Source organism: Sciurus vulgaris (assembly GCF_902686455.1).
Source record: "Sciurus vulgaris genome assembly, chromosome: 5".
Classification (NCBI taxonomy): Eukaryota; Metazoa; Chordata; class Mammalia; order Rodentia; family Sciuridae; genus Sciurus; species Sciurus vulgaris.
Window position 1 is genome coordinate 87,602,220 of NC_136465.1, and position 21,457 is coordinate 87,623,676.

Consider the following 21,457-nt stretch of genomic DNA (forward strand, 5'->3'; position numbering starts at 1 on the left):
GAAACTGAGCCACCTCTATCTTTCTCTTTAGTGCGCTGCTTTCTTACTTGTTTGTTTATAGAGGATAGAGGATATGAGGTTTACTTGCTTTGAGAGGAGAGAGAAAGAGGCTTTGCTTATCAGAGAGAGAGACTTAGCTTAAGAGAGAGAGACTTTGAGAGAAGGACAGGCTTTGCTTAGAGCTTAGAGGAAGAGAGACTTTCTACGCCGCCTTACTTAAGGTCCGCTGCTTCTTACTGGTGTGTCCTGCATCCTGTGAACTAAAGGTGCGTCTACCTAAGGTGTTTTAGTGATGCGTCTCAGTTCTCCGCTCTGCAATCTGCCTTCTGCCGCTTTTCCCTACTAGCTGTGGCTGCTTTTCCTTACTAGCTGCTGCCGCTCTTCTTTCTACTAGCTGCTGTGTTCTTCTTTCTGCTTGCCACTTCTGCTCACTGCTGTGTTTTTTTGTCTCCCTCCGCCTATACTTATATCACCTCCAGGAGGTGGAGAGCAGGGCCACGCCTCTTACACAAAGATTAGGCCAGATGCTAGAAGTCGGAGCAGGCACAATTAGGAGTGCTTGAGAACACATGCGCATACATTGTGTGCATGGACGATAAATCACCTGAGTGTGCTTATGTCAATTAACCTCCTTGCTGCCGATGTGATCAGGCGCCGTTCTGGCGCGGTCAACATGGCACAGCCCCCAACAGGTAAGGGAGCAGGAATAGGAATAGGAAAGAGTGCAATGAGTTGTACATAACGTTCCTATGCTCACATATGAATACACAACCAGTGTAACTCAAATTTAAAAAAAAAAAATAGAAGTTGTAGGTAAGAATGCTTGGTGGTATAGAATACTTTATTCCTTTTTCTAATCAACATGACTTTAGAATTAAACTAAGTGTGGTAGTGTAGACCTGTAATACCAGCTGCAAGGGAGGTTAAAGGCAGGAGGATTGCAAATTCAAGGCCAGTCTGGGCAACTTAGCAAGACCCTGTCTCAGAACAAACATTTTTTAAAAAGGGCTGGGGATGAAGCTCAGTGGTGGAGCACCCCTGGGTTTAATCCCCAGTATAATAATAATAATAATACTTAATAATAATGATGATGATGATGATTTAGAAGTCTCAAGATCTATAATCCTAGGTTACCTCCACAGTGGTATCATTAACCTTTTTTTTTTTTAAACACAGCTATTTCTATATGATTTTTTCCTTTTGTCGGCCAAAGAGTATTAAAGACTTGTATTCCTCCATTTTCTTATGTTCAAGCATTGTCTTATTGCAGTGAAACTTACTGGATAATTCCTAAGAGTCTTCATGGTTGTATTCTTTAGAGCACTAAACTACTGTTACCTTTGGAAGCTTGATTTTAAATATCAACAGCTTTGGAAGACATATTAACTTAGTAAGAGACTGGTTTATGAACTGCTTCATAACCAGTTCAGAAAACAACTTATTAGGGAAAGGAATGGGGTATACAGCATGTTGTTGTCAAAAGAGTCACTGAAAAATATCTGTAGCCACTGCTTTAAGGGAAGCTTGTACTTGTTCACTCATTGAACTTTGTCCTTTTGTGATGAGGTGTGGCAGGTTTAGTCAGAGAGAAAGAAGGCTCCTAGAAGCTTCTCTATCCTTCTTTTGAATTTTTGTTTTTCTTGCAATACACAGATGTTTGATTATTTGGTCTACTTTCTTTGTGAACTGGAAATACTCTAATATTAAGAACCTTAACTAGTTCAGTAAAAGTTGAAGGAGGAGAGGAGATTTAAAACATATACGCATATATTTATTCCTTGAATTATTGCCAAATGAGGGCAAAAAGGTCCAAATTCAGTCTCAACATGCTTATAAGTTAACCAACAGTTGACATGCATACATTATGACAAAACTTGATTGCCTAATACTTGATTTTAAATATCAACACTATCGTGAAAAAAAAACAACAGATTTTTAATGGCAACGTTATTTTTTTTCAGTTAAAAACTAACACTTGGAAACATAATTTGAGAAAATGCCATTTGTTTTAGATGCATGTATCTAAAACAAACCTTATTGTTCTACGTTACCTACCAAAAATGTAATTATGCAAATGCTATATGTGCATGTTGCTAAGTACCTAAAATTATAATTATATTTGAACTTGTGATGAATACCCAGGGACATCAAAGACATGTCTGAACAGGTAAATCACATAATTAAATGACATACATGTCCTGTACAGTATTGCAATCTTTTAAAGCTCTAACTATGACTACCTTCCATTGCACAATTTTTTTAGAGCAGTAATTTTTTTTTTTTTTTTTTTTTTACACAAACATGATAAGGATACAAAAGATTTATTTTTCTCTTCTGGCCACTGAACTTTTGAGAATGTTATGAGAACCTCATTTCTTACCACACCCAGCCCCCACCGGCTATATTGTCCAATAAAGACCAGATTTTCCAAATATTGTGTTTTGAATTGGGTTTGTAATCATAAGTCAGTCTTAGGGATTCCATGCGTGTGGCAAGGTTTATCTTAATAGTATTTTGAATAGTATTTTGAAGTGAATATAAGTGAGCATACTTAAAATTGTTATATCTAAAAGAATACTACTGTACCTCAATAGCTTGATTTTCTTTGCGTGCTCCACAGCATCCATTTAAGTAATTACCCTTCATTGTCCCCCAAGTCCATTTGGGGCCAGCAAGTCATATTTTATGAAAAAGTTTGTGAAGAAAAAATAAATAGGAGACTTCAATTACTTTCTACAGGAAGCTTTTATTTTCCAGCTTCAAATAGGACCAAAAGTGATTCTTAGATATAATTTTATAAAACCTCAGTATGGGATGCGAAATTTATTTATGCAATGACTAAGTCTATGGTATATGTGAACAAACATAAGAATAGAGCTGTTACGTTACTGTACCATTAATCTAATGTTCTCCCTTTATTTTCAGCAAGGAGACATCTTTGTAGAGTGTCAAAATGTTCCTTTTACTATAATGTAAGGTTTTTTAAAAGGTCAGATCTATTTCTCTCTGGAGAAATTTTATTTTAATAAGTGAATTAATAGTTATAATCCAAAAGTCAGTTTAGTGAAATTTTACAGAAAAAGTTTCAGTGGTATTGAGAAGAAAAGATTTGACCAGTATATATGAATGTGATTTCTTATGAAATAGAAACAACAACAAAAAAATACTATTGATTTTAACTACGGCAAGAAAGTTGAGGTAAGGTCTGACCATTGCAATTGCCATTCAAGCATAGACAGGCTATTTTTTTCAGTCTATCCATCAGTTTCCCTCATTTTCAGGTTAATTTCCAGATTTTTTCCCAGAATGATTTCTCAGGGCTACCAACCCCTGCTCTGAGACAGGATGCTGTGGCCCCCACAATGTGAAGTCTAATCTCTAGGGTGGCCAGACCTCAGCTGAGGGCAAATCATTCTTAGAATCATTGCTCTGTTCCCATGACCTGGACCTGATTAAACAAATTACAGAGGCAAGCCCAGAAGTATTCCTCCAACCAGTTAGGCAGAAACTTGGGACATAAGCAAGAAACAAGTCACAAAGGAAAGCAACGAAGTGCAGATACATCTTTCAGGTCTAAGGAAAGAAACTGATGCTATAAACAAGGGATAGATTTCTATAAACCTGGATAGTGATGGTGAGCAATAGCGTGAAACAAACAAAACATCATGAAATAACGAGCAATTAGTCTGCAGTAATCATCTGAGCAAACCTAATACATTAACTAGTTTGAACATCCTAACTACAAGATCTGTGATCCTAACAAAAGAAGTAGAATAATACCAGAACTTCAATTGCATATTAAAAGCTGTCCCTTGATGCAACTTTATCCTTCCTGTGTTTTGTTTTTATAACTCATTTTCTGTGTCTCTAGGTCTAATTGGCCATAGTTCATCTTGTTTTAAAAGTTCATCACCCCAAGATCAATCTCATGGTTAAAATAAGCAATCATTCCACATGATTTTGTAAACATAAATCTTGCCTGGAAATAGCCTGCTTGTTTGGTTTTTTTGTTTGTTTGTTTGTTTTGTTTCCATTTTCTTTTTTTGAAAATGTGAACCATGTCAAACATAACAGCACAGGCTTGAAATTCAACTCAGTTTTCTTAGACATGAATTCAACTAACTTTAAGATTTCAAATAACCAAAAAAAAAAAAAAAAAAAAAAACCCATCCGTACAAAAAAGGATATAGACTTTGCCTTATCAATATTCAAAATGTGTACTGACAAGTGTTTCTCAAATAAGGCAAGTGGCAAGTGTTTGATTAAAACATATTATTCAGTTCAATGGCTTACTTAAGGAATTGTACCTAGAGATTATTTCAAGGTCAAAATCCTTGTAATGTCATTTTTAGATAATTAAATGAACTAATTAACAAAAAGATATTGATCTTCTTGAGCATATAATAATTCGATCAAGCTGTAATCAATTTTTCCATTCAATAATCATTCATTGGCTACCTATGTAAGTCATACCCCATTTAGGATCGGAAATCCTTAGACAGGACCAATATGTTCCATACTCATTGCAAAAAAGAAGGCATTTTCAGCAGCCAAGAAATCTTTGCTTTTCCACAGGTTTCCTATCACTTGTGAGGAACAGTATTTCTCATTTTCCCTAACTGAGAATGTTTAAGGTCATAGAGAAAAATGAAATCAGAACAGAGTATATACTGATAGTAATTTCTATGTGATGCAAGAGATGTATTAACATTAATACTTTGTGGAGATTCCAAAAAAATGAGAATAAGAGATGAGACAGTGGCATAAATATGGAAATCAAACTGGGAAGGCTTCAAAGATCTTACCTGAACAATGCAGAACATGTTAAAAGACCAAAAACCATAAGGGCTTTGATACCCATATTTTGTTGTTGTGAGGTAGTTTTCTTCCCAAGTCCAGTGTGCTTTTGGTTCATTTTAAATTACATATTAAAAATAATAAGTAATAAGAATAATTTTGTCTTTAAAGTTGGTACATATAGTAATAGTCGCTTCAGGAGATTTTATTTTTCTTTGAATAATTCTATCTTTATGCCTCTAACTGATAATAAATGCAAATATAGTAAAGATATTTTTCTTGAATATATATATTTTATTGGCATCTTTAATTGGGCAACAATAAGAAGAATCTTATGTTTATAAAGTTTATAAAACATTTCACATACATTATCTCATTTGATTAATGGTCCTGGCAAGTGGCCAGGACAAGTATATTTATCCCTGTTTTATACAAACCAAGACTAGAAGAGGTTATGAAACCTTAAGGCATCATGGTAAGTAGTGAGTAGAGCTAGGATTAAAACTTAAATCATGTGAGTTCAAGCACAGGTCATGTGATCCAAGTTCAATTTCTTTCCCTCCATGCTCTACCTCCTATAACATTATGACCCCACATGAACTGATGGCACTGTGACTTTTAGCCATCAGTGCAATAGATGCTGATAATATAGATGATTTTATCTCATGTTTAATTAGCTTCATTTGATTGACGGGTAATAAATAAAAAGTCACTAGCTGCTACTGTGCATAAAGGAAAAGGGTTAAAACATCATGTAAAGATATTGTGAATGACCAAAAGAGAAGCAACAATTAATAACTATAATGGAATGTCTACTGACAGTCTAAGTTTATTATAAGGTTTTGGATTGACTTATTAGCACTTTCCCCTTTACTTCCTAACTATAGGGAGTAGGGGTTCCTGTGACTGCCTTATAAGACCCAGCAACACTGGATTTGATCAGGGCTGGACAGTGGCCCAAGATGGATTAATCAGATTCTTCCTTTTGACTTTTGAATAAGGACAGAGAAGTTTATAAATTATCTCTGGGTTATGGGTCAGGTAGACTCAGGAAATGAGGGCACTAGATTGGCCAGGCATTATTTTAGGATAGCCAGAAGAAATACAAGCATTGTGAATTTTCATTTGCTGAATCTGGCAACTCAACATAATGTACCATGTAAAAGTGGAGTTAAGAAAGCAACTTTTCTGAAAAGAGTAAAGAAAAATTAAAGACTATAATGATGTAGCATGGGGGAAGGGATGAGACTGAGGAAAAGGGAAAAGCATCCCAAGTGTCACCTTGGTCATTGACAACTTTTCTTCTCTCCACTTCAATCCCTTGGGACTTCTGGCTTTATATTTCGCCCTTGAGTTCTGTAAAATGGTGCCTCTTTATAAGAGATTCCTTTTTTTTTTTTCTTCTTTAGATAGCTTGGAGGAGATACATTTCCTATGTCCCAAGGCATGTATAATAATGACACAGTTTAAGAAAAAATATTTATTATTTCATGACATTTAAAGAATCCTTGGAGATCATGAGATATGTGAATAAAAAACTTGTTTGTTACATATCAAGAGTAGGAGAGCTTGCATCTCTGTAATACCATGAAATAACTGGATGGGTACTTCTAAAATTATGTAGGTTTCCTTGATCTCCTGAGTGATATCAGTTTATAGGTAACTCATTTGATGTATTTCCCCAGGTGTTATTCTAAAGTGTTGCCCCCAAATTAAAAATTATCAACAGGATATTGTTATGTCCTGTGTATATAGAACATGTAACAACGAATCCCACCATTATTTACAACTATGATGCACCAATTTAAAAAAATGGGGAAAACTCAATCAACAGGTTAGTCAGTTTTTCAGTACTGGCAATTTCAATTATGCTTATTCCGTCTCTTCATTTTCATTCCCTCTTTTGCCTCTTTCCTTCCCCCTCTCGATGTCCTCCCTCCTCCCATTTTCTAACCTCCCTGCCTAAGCTCCTCCAAGGGGGTGGGGAGGGGGAAGGCAATCAGAAAAGTCACCAACACCCCAGTGTAATGGGTTGAAAGTGTTATTCACACTTAGAGAATTTGCATCTTAAAAGAAGACTTTGAGAGAGAAAGCCAACAAAACGCTTCAGGGCTCACTTTGAATAACAACCTATATACTATTGAGTTTATATTAAATTAATATTAGATGACGGATCGAGGCCAGATTATCAAGCTGAATGTTCATTAAAAACATCTTGATCTGGTTTAAGTGACCCAAGCTGGGACTGGGGCTAGGGCTAAAGGTGACTTTCTGGAGTGAATCTGGGAAAAATACCTATTGGCACTTAAGCTAGGGACAGTTGTCCAGTGAGCACCAGTTCAATTCCCAGAAGATCAAAGAAATAGAGCAGACAGTAGGTCTAAAGGAGGGGCAGCAGATGATATGAAACATGGAAAACACACACTGGGCAGTACATTTCTAGTGTTAGTCGTAAGGAGAGGTCAAGTAAGAGGTACTGCCACTATGATGTTCTTAAACCTAAATAGAACACAGGTAGGTGGCTAGCCATCTTAATTTGACCCATAAATTGTCAAATTGTTCTTTTGTCCAAAAACATCTGCTCCCTGCCTGAAATTTTACTAATTGAAGGTTTAGTTTTACTCTATTTTTGTGGTTCTAGGGATTGAACCCAGGGTGCTCTACTACTGAGTCACATTCTCGACCCTTTTTTTTATTTTTTATTTTGAGACAAGTTTTTGAGAAATTGACCAGGTTTGCTTCAAACTTATGGTCCTCCTGCCTCAGCCTCACAAATTGCAGGGATTAGAGTCATGCACCATCATGCTCAGCAAATGCTCTTTTCATTAATGAACAGTCTCTTTTTAGAGGGTTTTTCGTTTGTTTGTTTGTTTGTTTGTTTGTTTGTTTTGGTACTGGGGATTGAAACCACTGAGCTATATCTCCAGCCCTTTTTATATTTTATTTTGAGACAGGGTTTCACTAAATTGCTTAGGGCCCTGCTAAATTGCCGAGGCTGGCCTTGAACTTTTGATTCTCCTGTCTCAATCTCCTGAGTTGCTGGGATTACAGGTGTGCACCACCATACCCAGCTCTTTTTAGAGTTTTAAGAAGGATAATTAGTGATTTATAACTTGACATAAATTATGAAGAAACCAATCAGTTTCCAGTCATATCTGAAAATGTGGAAATATTCTCTTAGAGAGGAGGAAGAATTAATTTTGGAATAGGGATACTCTGGAGGGCAAGCAGCTCCAGTTATGACAAGAAAGGAAGTGTTGATGACAGTAATGGAAGCGTTAGAATTATGAGGCAAGAATTAGAAGATAAGAACACAAAGTTCCTTTGAAATCAAGTTTTCTCATTTAAATTGTAACCTGCAGTTCATCCTTCCCACAAGACTACTCCCAGAAACCAGATGGAAAGAATAAGATACAGTACATGCAAACTGTATCCTTTCCTCCAGGTGAGTGAAGACCCATCTGAGGATGCACAGCTCATTGTGCAGAGAGGACGCTCCAGCCTTCCTCTGTCCCCACTCCATTTTCTTAGCTGGGAATCACTGTGCTGAACTTATACAACCATATGTGTAGCAATCCCTACATGCTCCCTCTACAGATGTGTGTATGAGGTGGGTATTTGATGACATGTAGACTTATTTAACAAGACCCAGCTCAGGAAGTACTTGCATTCTGATTTTCACAGGAGAGGCCTTCGTTCCTCTGCCTTGTTTTAACACTAGAGGCACCACAGAATAGTGACCAACAGTACCAACTCTGGAGTCAAAGTTTAGATTCCAGCTCTGCCATTTAGTAGTGGTATAACTGTAGACCTGTTCCTTTCTCTATGAAATAGGGTAATGTAAATAACTATCAGAGTGAGAGGAATCCCATTTAACAATGTATCTCTTGTTTTTGACTGAGAGAGGCCGGATCCACCTAAAAGAAAAATAGAGATGGTCCTGTGGTATGAACTGTGACTCTGGCAGAGAAAGCAATCTTCACATTATTGGAGGGCAAAGGAGAAATGGTCTGCTGGACAATGGGTAAAGAAAAGATCTTCCTTCCATATCTAGAACTGACCAACAAAAGTGAGATGGATCCAGTGACACAGTGAAGTCTTTCACTAGAGCGACTAGGGGTAAATTATAAATGGTAAACAGAAGGCATTTCAGATTATTCATATCTAGATATAGGATGCTCACATGGACACTGAATGACACCTAATAAAGTGCTTAACCCAATGTTGGTACTCAACAAATAAGTCAGATTGACTCACAATGATGGAAAGACTAATGAACAAATAAGTGAATAAATGAATCAATTGTGAAGACCAACTCTCAATTACATCATGAAGGTGACTGGGTAGCTGTGTTTTGCAAACTATGTACTAGGGAACTCTGGATCAGGGAGATGTTAACGGTTTATAGTCATTTACACTTGATAAAGGCTGCATATTATACAACTGAGATTGTTTTTTAATTATCTTTTAAGGACTGTTTAGCTTTGTTTGGTTAACAGCATAGAACATTCTTCCCCTGCAGAGCATTAACCAGTCCAGCCCTGATTGTTTAGGAATGGAAGTACTGAATAATCTCAAAGTGTGGAAAACACATCAATGTAAAATTGAGTTATATGATTAGAAAGATTAAAAATCATGCATGTTCCAAAACAAGAGCCACTTCTAGTATGAATTTATGGCATTTTTTCAAAATGTATGTGGTGGTTAAATATTGTTAGTGCTTTTATTTTATCTTTAATATATATTTTATCAAGATATACATATATATAATTTACTAATTTAACCATTTTTAATGTGAAATTCAGTGACAATACATACATTTGCCATGTTGTATAACCATTATCACTTTCCATTTCCAGTTCTTATCATCTTAAACAGAATTCTGCATCCATTAAACAATAACTCCATGTTCTTCTCTTTCTCCAGTCCCTGATAACCTTGGTAATCTCTGTGTGGTATGTGTGTGTATGTTTGTGTGTGTGCTAGGAATTGAACTCAGGGCCGCATGCATGCTAGTCAAACACTGTACCACTGAGTTATACCCCTAGTTCTATATTTTCTGTTTCTATGAATTTGCCCATTTCAGGGATGTTATATAAGTGGAATCATACAATATTTGTCCTTTTGTGTCTGACTTATTTCACTTAGCATTGCATTTTTAACATTCACTCGTATAACATATATCAGAATTCCATTCATTTTTAAGACTAAATGATATTCCATGGTATATATATTCCACTTTTTATATATATCCTTCCATGAATTAACATTTAGGCTGTTTTGTTTCCCTCCTGGTTATCACAAATGATGCTGCAAGCAACATTGGTGTATAATGTTTAGGAATCTGCATTCTTCTCCTTTAGGTATATAACTAGAAGTGGAATTGCTGGCACATGTGATAATTCTATGTTCAACTTTTTGAGGAACCAGTATTTTCATATTTTTATGTGAATTTTTTTTTAAGTCCTGGGGATTGAACCTAGCTGTGCTCTTCCACTAAGCTACATCCCAAGACCTTTTTATTTATTATTTTGAAGCAGGGTTTCACTAAGTTATCAAAGCTGGTCCTGAACTTGTGATCCTCTTGCCTCAGCCACCCAAGTGGCTAGGATTAGCAGCACATACCACAACACATGGCCAATGACAAAATATTTGCTGAATTGCTAAATTAAGAAAATCTAAATTTGCTGTGCTATGAAGAAGTTAATACTATTGGTATGCAAAATGTAATACAAATTTTAACTGAACAATCATTTTATGGGAAAAAGCAGATTCTCTACAATATTTAGTACTAAAAAACATTCTTGGGATGTGGCAAGAGAATTTTACCATGACCAGGTGGCATTTCAAGCAGAAGAAAACGAAGATAGTGAAAATGCTTTCTCTTGCTTCCTTTCCTCCCAACTTCAAACATAAGTCAAAGCAAACTCTTTCCCCAGTGTCGTTTTCTCAAGTTGGCACGCTATCGTAAGAGTCCAAATACCTTAATGTCTCCTCTCTTTTTCCATTTAATGACCATTCCTTTATTCTTACTTAACCAAGATAAAGCAAAATTAATTATGTCTTTGAATATTTATATCTTTAATGTTTCATTTTCTCACTTTCTTGTTATAATCTAAACTTAAATAATTAGTTAACATTGCCACATAGGCTTAGTGTTTGCTGAAAAGCTTACCAATGCTTCTCAATTCTGCAGCTCTTTGGATTAATAGTGAGATCTGTAATAAATACAAGGTTCTGGAATTCCTTCTATGATTGGGTAGATTTTTACCCCATTATAGGATCCTTTTCTTCTTCCTGTATTTTGTGAGCATTATTTATCCTTGAAAAAATTTCTCCTTGGGTTAATTTTCTTTTCTTTTTTTCTTGCAGTGCTGGAGATTGAATCCAGGGTCTTATATGTACCAGGCAAGGGCGCTACCATGGAGATTTACCCTATTCCCTCCTGGTTAATTTTCTTAAGTTAAAAGAAGAACATTAATTTTAACAGGTATACATTAAGTTGCAACTCCCAAAACAAAAAATCAACAAGTTTTAAGGGAAATTTCTTTTCTTTTATATTCTCTAGATCTGCATTTTTAAAACATTCTTGGAAATATGGGGTACAGATCAGGTGTGGTACCCAGAGATAAATAGTCCATGCACATATACTTTTTTTCATAATCAATGAACACTAAAAGTTTAACAATTGTCAATTAAATTATCAATTAAAAAAATGTTGAGACCCACTAGTGCCAGACATTTAGATGGTATTTATAGGCAGAAAACAAAACCAAAATGATGGTGAAACAGAAATTGGGATTAAGCAAAAAGGATGGCCAGGTCCAGAGCAATAGTTTCTTTTGTGGTTTGTCAAAATTCTTTCTAATAGTATGCTACTATCAGTATTGCTCAAAGTGAATTGTCATTTGTAGCCCTTAGAAGTCTTTTTATTACTTTGGAATTTTATTATAAGTTTTTCCTCAGAGATAATTAATACTACATGTTATTTTCATTCTTCTAGATATTTTTCCTTGCATATTATTTTCCATATAAAATCAGGATTTAAAAATGGCACCTCTTGTGGTTAAGGGTGTGGGCCAGGTCATTCTACATGTCAAGGCCCAAAGTAAACAAGAGAGAGAGAGAGCACAGGAAATATATAAAGTAATATAACCTGTGTTTTAGGGAGGGTAGTTACTATGTGAATTGACTTTTGGCCACTGTATTTGCTATTTAGGATCACCATTCACCAAAGACTCTTTTTTCAAATGGATAAAAAGGAAAATTAGGACTAAACCTGAATACTAATAGAGCTCATGTGCCAGACCCTAGCCATAAAAATATATCAGACAAGTGGTTCATTCAGAACCTCACTCAGTAACATATTTTGTCTTTGTAATTGTATGGATAAGAGGCAATTTTATAATCATTACATTTTGTGAAAAGTCAACATTCAAAAATTAATGTGAAGTTTTCACTATTATGCATAACTATAATACACTAACAAAAATTCTTAAAAACTAATGTGAAGTTAAAGAAGATACACACTCATGAATAGTGGCATTTTTTTTCATTTTGAGATGGATTTTTCAGAGCATCTACTCAGTAATACACCCACTCCTGCCTTTATCATGCACAATTATATCATATAACCATAATGTAGTTACAGAATATTGGTGTTCTGATTCCAAATAGGCTTCTCTTTGTTATATTTTAGCTAAGATCCAGTTTCTCACAAATTAAAAAAACTATCTCTGAATTTAGTAATCTTATATTGCCTAACTATATCATAGAGATAATTAATACTTGAGAGATTGGACTATATTACCTGTAAGAGTTCTTTCAGTGAAAGGAAATATTTCAGTTCATCCGAATTTGTGATTGACAATTAGTTAAGTCTACCATGAGCTTTTATTTATATAACTTACGCATTAATTTTGCCAAAGGTAAAATGTAGAATAGCTACCCTTTGTCTCCAGGCATTTAAGAAAACATAGATTTTCACAGTTGAATATAAGTAGAACTTAAAATTTTGTTTTATTATAAAAATATGTTCAATAAATTAATATGGAAAATACATTAACTACAAAGAAACAAACTAATTACAAAAAGCTTATCCCTTCTAATATTTGGGGTATGTACCCTTTGCCACTTTCTTAGTTACATTTTCTAGCACCAAAAACAAAAAAAGAAAGTATCATGTTATTAATACAATTTTAAACCTTGCTTTTAGACTTCTTATACATTTTAAACATTTCCCCATATTAGTAGTCTTATAAAACCACATTTTTTAAAACTTTACTTGATTTATTGATTGATTTTTATGTGGTGCTGAGGATCGAAACCAGTACCTTGCACATGCTAGGCAAGCGCTCTACCACTGAACCACAACCCCAGCCTGACAAAACCACATTTTTAATGATTACATATGCATAACAGCATAGGTAAACTAAAGAGTGCCTAACAAAACCCACATTCTTGGATATTTATGAGGAAAAAAAATTACTGCGAAGAATAACTCTACATATGACTTTGCCCATACTTCTTATTATTCCCTTATGATAAATTCCAAGAAGTCTTATTTCTGGTCAAAGTATCACTCATTTTAAGATGTTTGTCTTATATACCACATTGTCTTCCAGAAAATTAATACCTATTTAACTCACAGTGGTAGTATGTCAGAGTTCTATCTTCCCCTCAATCTCTATAGAAGTAATGTTTCTCACCCTATAGTTTTTTCTCTGCACCCAGGACTTAAATAGTACTTAAGGAATGTGCCTTATGTGTCAATTCCTAACATACTGCCTGCCACAAAGTCATTATTCAAGAAACATTAATTGAATGAATGAATAAATATGTACTCTTCTAAGCTAAGTTTGAAGTGAATATGGAGAAATAATAGAATGCAGAGATGAAGGAGAAAAAAGAAAATAAGTAAACAATGAATCAGGAGGTTAGCTTTGCACCTAATCACTTTTACCACCTTGGGCAAATAATTTAACCAGTCTCTCCTCTCTGAACTGGCTTCATGGATGTGCAACCTGTGTGGTCACATAGGCCCTGTGTACAGAGGTACCCTGTAACTGATTTAATGCTCTGCTGTAATCATCTTGAAATTCATAATGATTTTTGAGCAAGGGGCCCAACATTTTCATAGTGCACCTCCTGCAAATTACATAGCTGGTTCTGCCTTTACTTCTTCATCCATAAATAAAAATACAAAAATGAGGTCGTTTCAGGTCATAATAATTCTAATTCTGTGAGTTTTTTTCCTGAATACTACACACAAGGCTACAATTTGGGCACATAAATATCTTGGAACAATTTTGAAATGCATTCTAATTGCTTGATGAAGATCCTTCATTCCATGAAACACTGATTCCTTTCCTCTCACCCATCTCCATCAGGGGTGTCCTTCAGCCTGTTCCTCCTAATTCTGCTCATAATTGCACTGGGTTGTACTTACTCGTGGAGCTCTACACCATTAACCTTGACGTGTGAAGGACTGGAAAAGAGAAAGTTCTTTCTGGTGACAAATTCTTCAGGTCTGAAAAAAGAATTACCCAATATAGTTTCTAGGAGGGTCCTGAGCAGAAAAAAAGAAAGACTTTGAAAAATCATTTTGCACTTCTAAGCATTAACTCATAGATAATTAGAATCTTGGTTTAGTATGGGTCCTTTCTCTTTCTTTCTTTCCTTTTATTAAACTGTAAAACAAATCATCTCCATCCCTAAATTAAGCATAATTTCATAGAGGACAATTCTCATATTAAAAGAAGAGAAAAAGTGCCACTCAGGTTTATTTTTGAGTAATCATTATGAAAATAAGTGATGGACATTAGAGGACAAAACACAGCAAGTTGCCCAGAGACGAGAACAGCATGTAAATTATCGCTAATCTAAATTACCTTTCCTTCTTTTCCTCTCTAGAAAAATGCCATCTCTATTTTAAAACATTTATATCTGAGCAGTTCAAGCTATTTCATGATATTAAAGCTTAGGTTTTTGAGTCTAATGCACTTTGCTACATCTTAAAATGTTTAATAAAAAGGCATTGCCATGAATGTACTGAAACAATCTGGAAACATTTTAAAAATGTTTTTTAATGTGTTTACTTCTTAGACTTCATTACATGCAGAACAAACTATATGCTAGACATCTTCTTGACAATGTTCTTATCCCTAATAATTATTATTAGTAGTGTTTTCCTGAAGAGTATGTGTTTGGGAGAATTTTTATAATATTGGCATTGTTTCTATTCTGTTTCTGTCCCTGAAATCTGGGTAAAAAGAACATAACCACAACATATGTCCCTCAGTGCACAGTTGGCAAAGGTATTTATTAAGTTTTCTTCAATTCTGTTTTCTGTTTGTAATAATATGAAAACATATCAACAACATGTAGTCTATAAAGACAGTAAGGAAGGACAACTAATTATTATTACAGTTCAAATAAGATATCAAAAAAGTTAATAGTCTAGTTACAAGAATGAGTTAAAGTAGCTTCTGAGAGGGTTTGCCTGTCTCTCAGGAAACAACAAGGTAGGCAATGAGAAAATCTGGGTCATCTAAGAGACTAATCAGAAGTTACTGGGGCATATGGTCAATTTTATGTGGTTTTGGATGTAGGTGGGGGGATTCATATATTCATTCATTCATTCATGAAAAAAATATTGAGCACCTAACATGTACTAGGCATTATATTAAGAGCTGGTGAACAAAATAAATATGATATAACAGATAAGATTAGGTTCAATTGAGAATAGCAAATACCCTCCAAATAGCATTGGCTTAATCAAGAGAGAATTTATTTTCTCTTTCATTCACAAGTCTGGGGGAAGCAGTCCAGAGTTGTGTTGGCTCAGTTGCCTGAAGTTCTTAGGATCCTAGGCTGTATCCAGCTCTACATTCCTTAGGGTGTGACTCTTGTCTTCATTATCTAAGATGGAACTGTAGTCTTCCATCCTCATTCCAAGTAGCAGGTAGAGGAAGGAAAGAAGCAGGATCAAATATCTGCCAACCATCTTTTAAGGAAATTTCCTATAACCTGCCATACATTTCTGTGTTCTTGCTTATTGAACCCAATCTCAGGGCTTGCGACTAGGTAATGGATTATCAGAAATATGTCTGTATTTCACACATCAGTGTGTTCAACTCAAAATCAAAGTTATCTAATAGGGAAGAAGTGATGTTGGGGTAAACCATTACCCATTACTACCATGCATGCCCTCAGACTTCTTGTATCTAATACCCTAACAGAGGAGAAAGGAGGGAGGACTGAATTAGCTCAAAGTGTAATTTACCAATTTAAATATCTGTAAAGGGCATGTTAATTAACAACACAAGTCAGATACCACTTTCTCTAGGAAACCTTCCCTAACCATCTTATCACAGTTTCAAGTTAGATACCCTTTTTACAAGGTTTTATCTTCCATCTTGGGCCATATCTATCTTGTCATTTGTAGCTGATACAATAATCATTTCTGTCTTCCCCACTCTTTCCCACTCTAACTTGACTGTAATGCCTTGAGAGCCAAAATCTGAATTTTGAATCCCCAGTATCCCTAGCTTAATATAATACATATATTATATATACACACACATACACACACACACACACACACACGTATACATATACACACACTATGAAAAATGGTTATTATTTGAATTGTTTGGATTAATAAACTGAAAAGATCTCTATTCAAATGCAATAAAGGTACTAAGAATAATAGTATACAGAGAACTTCATTAGCTATCAAAATATTTTAGTACCAAATTTTTTGCTTATGAACATAAATGAATCTTTAGTTTTCATCAATATTTAGAGTATCATCTGATCTTCTAAGCATGCTAAATATTGCTGGTAAACTTAGAATTAACTGCATTTTGTTGTTGATAAATGCTATGACAGCTATGAACATTTTTAAATCATCCTTTGATCAAGATTGCCAAAAAAAAAAAAAAAAAAACCTCTCAAAAATATTCCAGTAAAATAGCTAATTACATAGCTAATTCTATCCACTCTACACAAATGGTATAGTTGGGTCAGAATGATACAATTGGAAAGATACTTACATAATTCAGTAGTGCAGTTCAATGCACAACCAAGTTTTCACCAAAATGGGTTCCACACAGCTCAGTTTCTCTCCTTTGTTATCCCACACAGCACTGTAAAGAGTGAAATTTAAGGCAATGTGATTCATTTTCTCAGCTTGTGACTTCAAATGTGATTTCATTTTAAGCTTGTTCATATTTCCTATTACAATTATTCAGATTTTCTTAGGTAAAACATGTATGTCCTTTAGATTAGAAATTCAACTGAGAGAAACTTCTGCATTTACAACCGTTTGGTTTTAAGGAAAATGTATTCAAAATAGAAAAGCTTCGTTAAAAAGCCACCATTACACCCCCCCAGCACTGTATACTGTTATTTTATGATTCATTCAATTACTAAACATTTGTTGAATATAAATTATGCAGAAGACAGTGACTATCATAATGCAAAAATTTGCATTTGCATTACATTTTCCTTAATTTGGACTTTATGATATATTACAATTAACTGCAGATATTCTAGTTTAGATTATCATTTATAAAATTCCACATATAATTGACTCAAACATGAATTGGAAACTCAGGAAATTGGTTAAAAAGTAAATGTGTGCATATAAATGTGTGCATAATTTTCTATGAAAAGACAGACATTGTCAAATGGGAAAAACATTTTAAGTAGTGATCCAAAATATTAAAGTAAAATAGTCTACTTAGAGAGTATTCATACACTGTGCAAAATGCTTGGAACAATGAGGGAAAATATGGATCTCCTGCATTTATCCTTTGACTTAGGCCGTGTGCTATGGTTTGCAAGAGTGTCCTCCAAAGGCCCATCTGTTCAAGGCCTCTTTCCCTGGGTGGTGCTATTGGGAGGTGGTAGAACTTTTGTGAGAAGGGACCTTATAGGAGATTCCTAAGTCACTGGGGATATCCTCTTCCGGGATATAAAATATAGAGTACTATGTAAAAGTGCTAGTATTTATTCACTTAAATAATGTGGACCCTGACCCTTTCAGTCTTTCTCTTTTGTTTACTGCTTTATGATGTAAGCAGTTGGCTCTGCTACATTTCCCTCTCCATTGCCATCTGTACCCCCAGCAGAGGTCCAAAACAGTGGATCTGCCCAGTCTTGGCCTGGAATCTCCAAATGTTTTCTTTTTATAATTCAATTATCTCAGGTACATTATAGTAACATGAAGTTGATTAATAAAGCATGAGATCCAATAACCTTGGTCACTTATAGCTACACATATTAATAACAAATTTATTTATTCCCCCCAGGTCATTCAGCTACATTTGATTTTCTAGGTACATGTTATTTTTATCAATATTACTTTCCTTATGAAGAATTTATTTTCAAAGAAAGGCTCCATAAATACCTTTAACAAACTAAATATAATGCTGAACTCTTTCTCTTCTTCAGTGCCTCACTCAAAATAATTACAAATCCTTAGTATTCTTTAAGCCAGGTAGATAGCTCTACAGAATCAGCTATATTCATACACTCTTATGCTGCTCTTGGGCCTCTGCCATTTTTTCCCTTGTATATTGGATAGTCTATAAAAAGCTAAAGAGAGTGTTAAATTCAAGAAAGGATAGAAATATGATTCATGACAGGTTGCAGTAATACAAACAGGAATAAGTATCAAATATAAAGTGTTTAATAAAATATAGAGTACTATGTAAAAGTGCTAGTATTTATTCACTTAAATAATGTTTATTGAATGTTAATTGACATGGATAAATAACATGTTGTATTCTGGAAGTTAAAACAGAAGAAAGAGATACAGGCCATAATATCAATTCAGTAGAGAAAATATGGGAGTATGGTGGAAGAAGGAACGAGGTTGGTCAAAGGAATCAGGCAAGGTTTCTTAGCAGAAGTAAATCTGAGTAAATCTGAGAATTTAAACATCAGTAGAAGTTTGTTAGGAAAACAAGGAAGATGGCTTTCCAGGGAGAGGGAAAGTAGCATGCACACCGGTGTGAAAGAGTTTAGCATGTTCACAGAACAGTACATATGGCTAACATGTAGGCTGATGGGCTCAAATCTGATGGGTCTCCAAATAATAAGCAACAGGCTTAGGATTTTATCCTCTAAATTCTGAGGCCATGAAAGAATTTTAGGCAAGAAAGGAAAACACTCAGATTTGTATTTTTAAAAAAATTATTCTGGTGGCAATGATGAGTATTCACATTGGGATATAGGAAATAAGGAAGATAATTTTTTGACATATTTAATGGATAGTACAATTTATTAACCAGCTAGTTGTGAAGAAAGTGATTCTGAAGTTTCTGATGTGGATATTTGGTTGGATGCTTGCACCATTTCCTAAAGCATAATGCATGAAAAGTGACTTGGTTTCAGCATGTTAAGTTTGAAGTATTCGAGGAATATATTTAGAAGGAAATTTGATATATGGTCTAAAATTCAGGAGAAAGGCCTAAGGTAGAAATACAGATTTAGGAATGGTTATCTTATTGATCAGTGGTTCTCAGATGTTAGTGTATATAAGAATCACCAAAATGCTTTTAAATGATGATTCCTTGGTCTAACTCTTCTACGTCTAGGGAGCAGCCCAGGAATCGATTTTTTTTTTAATTGTTCTAATTAGTTATACAAGACAGTAGAATGCATTTTGACCCATCATCCATAAATGGAATATAACTTCTCATTCTTCTGGTTATGAGTTACATCTGTCATGTAATCCTATATGCACATAGGATAATAATGTCTGATTCATTTTACCATCCTATACCCCCTATACCCCCTGCCCTCCTTTTACTCCCCTCTGTCTAATCCAATGTACTTTTATTCTTTCCTAGTCACTCCCCTTATTGTGAATTAGCATTCACATATCAGAGAAAACATTCAGTTTTGGTTCTTTGGGACTGGCTTATTTCACTTAGCATAATATTCTCCAGCTCCATTCATTTACCTACAAATGCCATAATTTCATTCTTCATTAAAGCTGAGTAATATTCCATTGTGTATATGTACCACAGTTTCTTTATCCATTCATCTGTTGAAGAGCAGCTAGGTTGGTTCCATAGTTTGGTTATTGTGAATTGAGCTGCTATAAACATTGATGTGGCTGTGTCACTGTAGTATGCTGATTTTAAGTCCTTTGGGTATAGACCAAGGAGTGAGATAACTAGATCAAATGGTGGTTCCAGGGATCAATCTTTAAAGCTTCTCCAGTAACTCTGCTGCAGATGGACCAATATTGAGAAATGTTGCCAAAAGAGCAGGAAGAGGGCTGGGGGTATAGCTCAGTTGGTAGAGTGCTTGCCTTGCAAGCACAAAGCCTTGGGTTCAATCCTCAGTACCACCACCAAAAAAAAAAAAAAAAAAAAAAAAAAAAAAAAATTCCTGCAAGGAGGTGGTGCTATGAAACCCTGAGGTATAGAGTCTGAAGGAGTAGGAGTGGTGACGATGTGAATATGGCAGGACGTTATGAGAGCTTAGAACGGAAAAGATCTTGGTGACCTATGGGGGTGGGGGACACTGGTGATCTGGAGAACTAGGGTGCAGTGAAGTACTCCGAGCAGACGCAAACTGTGGCAAGTAGTAGGGTGACTGGGGATGAGTAGATAGATATAATGAATAAAGTTTGTCTAGAAAGGAAGTCCGCGTTGTGGATAGAATTTAAAATCTACTGTTTGTAGGCCCTGGTTCAAGCCCTGTGTCAGCTACTTAATGGTTATCTGATATGATATCTCTGCAGAGTCCATTTTCTTGCTTACAACATGAATGTTTTCTTATGTTACAGAGACCTTTCTACAAGTTAAATATGATAGCCGCATGTAAAAAAAAAAATTGCAAATCACCCTTCCAAACTTTTCCATTAGCAATCCTGAATGGCAAAACATTCTAAACAATTCTATAGAGTCGGTATCTTTCTTGTGTCCATCCACTGTGACAAAACATCTCCAACTTCAGTCACCACATTTAAAAAAGAAATCACAGGACTTTAGAGGGAAAAAGAATCATAAGTAATGTCGTAAATGGACCAATGCCTTCATTTTACAGATGAGGAACCAGAGGTCTGAGTGGAAAGTGGAGGTTAAATGATTTGCAGAATCTCACACAACTAGTTAATAGCAAAGCCAAATTTAAAATCCAGTCAGAATCCTAATTCAGTGTTCCCTCACTCCATCCCATGTTCTGCTTCTCCATTGTAACATATTTGTTTTCTTTTGAAAAGAAACCACCTTTGAGAATGGAGCCTGCCCCCCGCCCCTCTCTCTCTCTCTCTCTCTCTCTCTCTCTCTCTCTCTCTCTTTCTCTCTCACACACACACACACACACACACACACACACACACGCAGTAGGGATTGAACCTAAGGCTAGGCAAGGACTCTACCTCTGAGGTACATTCCAGCCCCATACTTGTTTTCTTAATTCTCTGCCATTTGAATTTTGAATTTTGGTCTTTCTCTTCCATAGCAAAGGAAGAAGTAGGTAATGGGAGCTTTACTGATTGGGGTAAAGGAAGAGGTATATAATCTGAACAAGTCCAGGGGTTCAAATGCAAGGTCCTTGAAGACATTTTTGAACTCTCTCCTTCCCTGTAGGAACACAACTGCTATATAAAGTTTATATTCTACAAGGATAAAAATGC

The 21,457-nt window shown here is 35.2% G+C and overlaps 1 long non-coding RNA gene across 3 annotated transcripts in view; it reads right to left on the bottom strand.

The window, feature by feature from the left end:
• LOC306662027 overlaps positions 1–21,457 on the bottom strand; it is a 110,008-nt gene that overhangs the window by 84,391 nt on the left and 4,160 nt on the right. For all 3 annotated transcript variants that reach the window (XR_013764030.1, XR_013764031.1, XR_013764032.1), the window contains exon 2: positions 16,854–16,946. This is a non-coding gene — a long non-coding RNA (uncharacterized lncRNA). The remainder of the gene's footprint in view (positions 1–16,853; positions 16,947–21,457) is intronic.